Source organism: Pseudophryne corroboree, chromosome 7, assembly GCF_028390025.1.
Source record: "Pseudophryne corroboree isolate aPseCor3 chromosome 7, aPseCor3.hap2, whole genome shotgun sequence".
In the NCBI taxonomy this organism is placed as follows: domain Eukaryota; kingdom Metazoa; phylum Chordata; class Amphibia; order Anura; family Myobatrachidae; genus Pseudophryne; species Pseudophryne corroboree.
The window spans coordinates 517,884,843-517,892,081 of record NC_086450.1 but is presented as its reverse complement, the minus strand read 5'-3'; positions in this window follow the sequence as shown (position 1 = coordinate 517,892,081).

Here is a 7,239-nt window from a genome sequence, read left to right as displayed (position 1 = left end):
ATGCGGTATTCAGCATTGACTAACTGCACAGCGATTGTTCCTCACATGTGTAAGCTTCGCTGCAATCATATTGTACTTATTGTTATTGTGAGCCATATCTCTCTCTCTCTCTTCTCCTCTTTCTCTCTTATTTTCCCTTAAAACGTAATTGTATTGTATTGTATTTCCTGTGTAGTTATCTGGTTAGTTAGTCTATGTTATATTGTAGTGTATGACTTGTATTGTATTATTCTTTTTGAACGTTCATTCTCTCACTAAAGGCGTTAGAACCTTAGACCGATATTTGATTGGTTATTATAAATGCATAAAGGTTTCTCAGAGCGTCATAGTCGCACATACAGCTTTTAAGCTAACAAGGTTACACTGCATTACATCTACACATTGTCACTGCACAAATGTTTACAGTATAAGTACATTCCTTAAGGTATAGTTAAGGGAGTACCCTTGCGGTACTTTTTGCGCCAATTGCGTACTGTGTTCTTTAACCTTTAACGTGTTTTTAATAGGACAAATATTATAGACATTGTCAGTTGTCTTACTGCTTCTTCAATGGTGTCCCTGTTTTCTGCTGACGCCTCCTTTTTTATTAATTCATATAGGGGTTGCATCAGTAATGAGGCTGAGGGTATCCATTCTCTGCAATAACCAATAAGGCACAGGAAAGCTCTGATTTCTTTTAATGTTCTTGGGGTTTTTGCTTGAGTTATTGCCTTTGTTCTTTCATCAGTAAGGTGCCTTGTTCCTTGAGATATGCAGTGTCCTAAGAAGACAACTTTTTTTTCTGTACTAGCTGAAGCTTGTCTTTTGACACTCTGCAATCTTCTTCTGCCAAAAAGATGAGTAGTGATACTGTTTCCTTTTTGCACTTCTCTTCTGTCTGTGCAGCAATAAGCAGATCATCGACATATTGAACTAACTGGGTGTCTGTAAAGTGTGGTCTCCATTTCTGCAGGATTAAGGCCATTGCCTCTGAGAAATCTGATGGACTGGTGGCTCCCCCTTGGGGTAATCGTGTCCAACCATATTGTTTACCTTCGTGAGTGAATATTAGAAACTTCTGGCTTTCCCATTCATCAGTAGATAATCTGTTTTTCCCTCCTTTTGAATCTTGAGATTCAACACCTTTATTGATTAATGTTGGAAAAGGGTTGCTGCGTTGAGGGTAATACATCTTCTGATGGTTACTTGTCGCACTTTGGCAGTGCTACTTCATACATGGTCAGCCTTGCCACTGACAGGTGTTTGGTTCTTGCTTGTTGAAGCTTCTCTGTACCTGCATGTGGACCCTGGATGATAAGTTCATGATTCAGCACTATGCCTGTGCTCTTGTCCTCTTCTAGGACTTCTGATTCATCACTGTGTCTGTGCTCTTATACTCTTCTAGGGCTGTTGCTGCTATCACTGCTCTGATGCCGGTAGGTGCTCTTTGATTACCGCTGTCAAGCTTGCTTGAGTTGTAGGCCACTGGTCTTCACCTCAGTCCATGATTTTGCATAAGGACTTTTATATATAGCCTCCTTCTTTAATAGTCAGGTAGTTCTAGGGCTTGAGATGAGGCAACTGCTGTTTCCAACTGTTCAATAGCCTAATTCATCTGTTGCTGTATGTAGGATGCGGACCCTCCTCCCTTTCAGTGTTGTCATACAATGCTTGCATGTAGACTGGTGCTAGAGGTATCCGTGTTCTGTAGTGTCCTACTAGGCCCAGGAATGATCATCTGACTTGCTTGACACTAGTTGGCATCTTAGCTTGCAGTCTGAATCTTTTCCTTTTCACTTTTGTTAGATGTCTGGTACCTTGAGTGTCCTAGGAAGATTAACTCTTGCTTGACTAGCTGCAATTTCTCCTTCTGAGGCTCTGCAGTCTTGGTCTTCCAGAAACTTCACTAAGGACACTGCCCCTTCTTGGTACTTCTTTTGGTGGTGGTGGCAATCAACAGTTCATTCACATCCTGTATTTAGCTGTGTGTTTTGTGGATAAATCACTTGGTGATATAGCCCCTCCACAAAGCTAATCTGGTCCAGTAGTATTGCTTCCTTTCTTCTACAACTAGTACTGCGGGAATGAGCCAATACTGAACTTCTGTTTTAACTTGCTTCTAAATGGCTTTTTGTTCTTTCCTTTGATAAGTTGCTGGAAAGTTAAACTTCTGCTGGTGTGTACTGTATTCTCCTTGGATAAGCTTTAGTACATTGTGCTTCAGCAAAGTCACTGGACATGTACTCCAAGGTCAAGAATTGGGCTGGTATTGGTGACTGCATTTCTCTCATCTCCTGTCCCTTTAAGAATTTCTGATATCACCAGTTCTTGTGGTATCTCCCTCTGCTGTCTTCTGCGTGTTCCGGCTCCAGCATTCATTAGGCACAAACGTATTTCTCCAGTGGGCAAGGTGACTGTAATCATACCTTCTGCTGTTTCTTCTGGAGACATTATGTTCACTGGGGAGTACCTGAAGAAGCTTGTACTTCACATTGGCAGAAGAAGCATCATTCATTTGTTTTCTGGAACTTTTTCTGTCTTGTTCCTTATTATTTGCTTTAAACCCCGGAGCTTCTGTTGCTTTAAATCATGGCATTATCTCTGTAATCTTGCCAGGTAGTACTGACCACTTGTCAGATGTCTTTCTTTGTCCTTTTTAAAGCAGACTTCCTTTAGTCTCCAAACTTTCATGCAACCTTCATATTGTTTCTCAACTTTTCTTTTTCCAAGTCCACCCAGGCTGGTGTTTAACATAATGATGTTTATGCTGGGAGTTGTTGTTCCTCTTTGTCTTACTTTTCCTGTGAGAGATAGTCTTGTATAGCAGCTTGTATTTCAGGTTACATCTTTGCTTTCTTGCAGGGGTAGGGCTTAACCTCCCAATCCAGTCGTTGCAATGGCTTGATCTGTAAGTAAACGTAGAGGAATCTGGTTGTGCATAAAAACAGCTCTTGAAACCCTTGGGTCTCCTGTGGGTAAAGTCACTTTTATCGAACTGCCAGTGGTGACTGAGTACACTGTTGCCGACACAGGAGTTGCACACCTTCATATTCTATCATCTTGTGTGTCGTATAGTGACTTTATTATAGTAAGTTCTGATGGACTCAGTCTTTTCCTGTTTCAAATCTGGGGCTGCTGGTGCCCTGAGTGTCTGTGCATGACACCATCTCTTAAGTCTTGTCATGTACAGCTTTCCACTTTCAAACATTGTTCTATTTTTCTCTGTCGGAACGTCCGTTATGGCTGGGCAATCATCTGCTGCATCTGTTTTCAACATGGTGCTTACTGTTTGAGCCGTTCCTGGTCCTAGTATAGCCTCACACAGCTGGTGGTAATCGACCCATGCCGGTGTCCATATGGTTTGAATTCTTTCCATATAGGCATAAAATGCTGCTGGGTTTTTTCTAGGATCTGGGGACTTGGCAATTATACTTGCGAGTTCGTTGCCATACCACGGTTTGTGGTGTTGGCTCTGTATGATATATGGTCGATCCGCCCTGGTTGTATCATCTGGGTTGCGTATTCTCTGCACTTGTACTGGATACAGAGAAATAGGCAATGATGTCCGTCTTTCAGCGTTTCTGGTGGCATAAGTATTCTGACACAGTGGCTCATGGGGTGAAACCCAGTTTCCACAATTTGGGCAGTGTTCATATCCTTCCGGAACACAAAACTGACATACCGGACACAATTTTTCTGGAAAATGTGTCATTTCATTTTGCACAGTTTGTATCTGGGCATGAAAAGCTGTAGGGGCTGTGTCTTGATCCCTTGTTTCTCCTCTCTGCTTGAATTGCACCCTGCTGCCTATAGTCCCTGATTGTGGACTATTAATTTCTGGACTCATAACTTGATTGCAGGTGTCTATCACTCGTTTAAACATAAGGGGAGCTTTAGGTAGAAAATTTCTTTGCTTTAACCTTGTTGGGGTTTCTTGTGATGAAGTATCGGGACGCTGGGTCACGCCTTGTACACATGACTCAGGGAAATCATTTGGGTTTTCAACAACAGATCCTTTCAAGATAGGGCTGACTATTCGCCACTCTTTTCCTTGCTCGTCTCTTTTTAATTTCACTGTTAGTGAGCTTGTAGGTAATTGCATTCTGTTCATACTAGGGGTACCTGGGTGTGCATGCATGTCTGAGTATAGGGGTGGGGGATAGAGTGGAGGTGCTGTTGCTGACGTTACAGGCAGTGAGTTTAACGCTGGTTGTGGTGCTATTGAGTACTCTGGTACAATGGGGAAATCATTTTCCTCATCTCTTCTTCTATTCTCTGCTCCTAATTCTTTTGCTACAGTGATCCAGATGGATGATTGATCTCTACTATTATGCTTAATTATCCAACTTTTGTTACAGGAGGCAAATTTTTTTAATTTTTTTTTATTTCTCTAAGTCTAGTGTCCCTTCTGACAGAAAACCTGCTCTTTTGAAAATTTTACTTATTTCTTTCAGAGATTTACTGCCCTCCGTCATTAACAATATCCACGGGTTTGTCGGGCCCTGATATCTTTACAGACCGCGCTCCCATGCCTGGGTGAACGTGCGCGGAACCCCTCCTGATGTGGTATTTTAGTAACTCCTTATGAGGGACTTAAAATCTCCTTTTAAAGCTTTTCTTCCCTCCTTGTTATTAACAATATCCACGGGTTTGAACCCCTCCTGATGTGGTATTTTAGTAACTCCTTATGAGGGACTTAAAATCTCCTTTTAAAGCTTTTCTTCCCTCCTTGTTATTAACAATATCCACGGGTTTGAACCCCTCCTGATGTGGTATTTTAGTAACTCCTTATGAGGGAATTAAAATCTCCTTGTGAGACGCTGACTCTGAAGAATCTCTTCTATCCTTGTACCTAAAGAGCTTCTTAAATCCGTCTGTGGACAAATGACTGGGGTTGTAGTGTTGCCCCTTCCTCCCTGCTTTTGTGGAAAATCTATTAGTACTGCTCCCCAAGTGAGACCTGCATAATAGATTATTTCTTCTGGATCACTGAGATGCGTCCCTACTATTATTGTTAAGTTGCTCCAAGGGTCTATCCCCCTGCCTATATAGACTCCTGCTTGTATCAGTATCCTTGTTGTTCTCGGTAAACTTCCCACTATTCTTGGAATACGTTCCCCTTGTGTCTCTTTCAGACAGTAGCTGTTCTTTATTACTGACCCAATCCTACCCCATTAACTGTCTTGCATAGGGACATACAATATATACAGTACAATGTGTGCATCAGAATCTAGTTACACTGGTTTCATTATTCAGCAGACACCCGACTCCCCCCCACCTTTTCAAAAGCATTTTGACAGAGTACATATAACAGTGCAAGGATACAAAAACAAGGATGACAGTAAATCCTATATCTGTTATCTGTGTGCACGGCCGCTGTTTGAGGCTGCACGGGCACATGGGTCTTAGACCTGGGATTATGTGGTTCCTGGGCCAATAGGTTATGTTGTTAGATCAATCATTCTCAATGTAATGTTCCAACAATTCCCTTTTTAAAATGACAACCTTTTGTACAATAAAATTCATCATAATTTTCCACATAACCAAATGAGACTTCAGTGCTTGTAATTGCCAGCAATCTCGGTGCTACAGACCCTTTGTATTTTCTTAACACAACAACACAGGTACAAGATTTGCATATACCTCTTTGGTTATTTATCAATTCAAACTGGTTATCAGCATTAGAACATATCTTGGCCATGCGCCACCTTTATAAAACGGCTCTATTTTCTTAATAAACATGTATTAGTACTTTCACAATTTAAAAGTTTTCTGCATATTTGATTAATTCCCCCTGTGCACTTGTGGCAAATTATCTGAAATTATTTCCCCACAATTCAACAATATGACATACATGTATGGTACCTTAAAAAATTTCTTCTGACTGACACTGGGTTCTTTAAGATATTCTCTGACCTTCCCGACTGGACTTCCGCAGATTTCAAGAAACGCTGAGTTCAAGTGAGCAGGTAGAAATCTACACAATAAATCTCACTTACCGTTTTTTTGTTATCAGCGGTTCCTGAAGGATCAGATGATTTGTTGCCAGTGGGGGAGATGCTGGAAGATCTCCGGATGAGGTCCCAAATGATAGGGTATGTTAACCTATTCAGGTCTGATTATAAACTCTCTGCAGTCATCAGTCAGAATTCTGTTTTTCCCTTAGCAACCGGTTGGAGATCAGTGAATGAAAAGGTGACACAGGATCATTGTGTAACCTAAGCAGTTCATAGTTGATATGTCTTAGGGGCCATATAAGCTTTATTTTATAGTAAAGGAACAAAGGATTCATGTGTGCCAATACATTTAGCCAATCAGAATACACCATGTATGTCTTGAAAACTGAAACACGTCATTTGTCAAACAAGATTATAATTTGCAATTAAAATATATTTATTGCTTTGCGATTATCAGTTTTCCCGGAACATCCTTTCTGGAGGTCAGGACAGATCAAAATCCTCCTGTCATGACTGAGGTTTTTGTGAACCCGGTGTAGTGAAGTCTGTGCGGGCGACTGGAGGATTATGTGAATACTACCACTGACCTGGTTTCTGAAATGCTGTGGACTCTGGGTTTCCTCCGGTGACTGGGAAGAGGAACCGCAGCAGAGATGGCCGAATCTAGGTTCTCCTCATGCAGGATTAGGTCGGCAGACAGGAGGCATGCTGAAGGTCTCCTGAAAGACAGAACTGGAAAGGCACTGATGAATCAGTGAAGAATACCAGGTATAATTGTGCTAAAGGGCACGGGGTGCTTGGAGACACTGAGGTGCTTGCGGACACTGAGGTGCTTGCGGACACTGAGGTGCTTGCGGACACTGAGGTGCTTGCGGACACTGAGGTGCTTGCGGACACTGAGGTGCTTGGAGACACTGAGGTGCTTGGAGACACTGAGGTGCTTGGAGACACTGAGGTGCTTGGAGGCACTGAGGTACGTGGAGGCACTGAGGTACGTGGAGGCACTGAGGTGCGTGGAGGCACTGGGGTGCGTAGAGACACTGGGGTGCGTAGGGGTGCTGAGGCACGGAGGTGCTGGAAGCACGGAGATGCTGTGGCACGGAGGTACTGAGGCACGGAGGTGCTGTGGCACGGAGGTGCTGTGGCACGGAGGTGCTGAGGCACGGAGGTACTGAGGCACGAAGATGCTGGAAGCACGGAGGTGCTGAGGCACGGAGATGCTGAGGCACGGAGATGCTGAGTCACGGAGATGCTGAGGTGCTGGAAGCACGGAGGTACTGAGGCACGGAGGTACTGAGGCACG